This window comes from Geospiza fortis, unplaced genomic scaffold, assembly GCF_000277835.1.
Source record: "Geospiza fortis unplaced genomic scaffold, GeoFor_1.0 scaffold333, whole genome shotgun sequence".
NCBI lineage: Eukaryota > Metazoa > Chordata > Aves > Passeriformes > Thraupidae > Geospiza > Geospiza fortis.
In genome coordinates, this window is record NW_005054347.1 from 2,517,607 (window position 1) to 2,518,439 (window position 833).

An 833-nucleotide genomic window follows, 5' to 3' on the forward strand; every position below is an offset into this window, starting at 1 on the left:
GGCCGTGGCAGAGCAGCCAGATGGGAAAGGGGAAGGCTCTGGTGTTATTTACCTGGGACTAAACTCAGACACCGTTTGCTAAAATAGAAGCTGGGCTTAAATTGATTCCTAGTGTCTATATTTCATGTTGAAAATTGGCTTGTAAATCCATGTTTTGATCTATGAGGGCCGTCTCCTTAAGAAAAAGCAAGAGTAAATGTGTAATTTCTCCCTTGACAGCACACGGCGCAGAGGCGATCCTTCTTCCCGCTCCCCTCCGTTTCGGGACAGCTCCACTCGTTCCGATTACCACTCTTTCTTCCTCGCCCCACGCCTTGATGTCTCCATTTCATTACCGCCCGCCCATTTATCAAGCTGTTACCGTAAGGGTGACTTTGCCCACTTGCGTGTGGCAGCGGGGCCTGGCTGACACGGGGAGAGGGTGCCCCGCGAGGGGGGTGCAGGCAAGGCCCCCCTCTCCCCGCCGCTGCTCGATGGATGTTGTGGTGGAGGGAAGGCTGCATCATTACTGATGTGTAAATGATAAAGAAGCCTCCACATCCATCTCCCAACTGTAAATCCAGGGAGTGCTTTATAATCAAGCTACAGCGATAATAATGTGAAATTAGGTCTCTCTATCAACGGGAGGAGGCCTTTTAATCACAGCTTAAAGGGTGCAAACGCTGTTTATCATAATTGAACTGTATCCGGGCTAATTGTGGCCATATTTCACTGTCTAGGAGACAGCAGGCTGCCTGCTGACAGTGCCGCGTGCCGGATTGAGGGCCCCCTGCAGCCGGGCAGCGCTGTCCTGCTGCCAGGCATCTGCCTGCAGGGAGGGGGCTGCCCGGCCC

At 53.2% G+C, this 833-nt stretch overlaps 1 protein-coding gene across 1 annotated transcript in view; it reads right to left on the reverse strand.

Annotated features, from left to right (window-relative positions):
- The window catches only part of ERI3 (ERI1 exoribonuclease family member 3), a 118,465-nt gene that overhangs the window by 500 nt on the left and 117,132 nt on the right, over nucleotides 1-833 (reverse strand). The gene's annotated exons all lie outside the window — the stretch shown is intronic.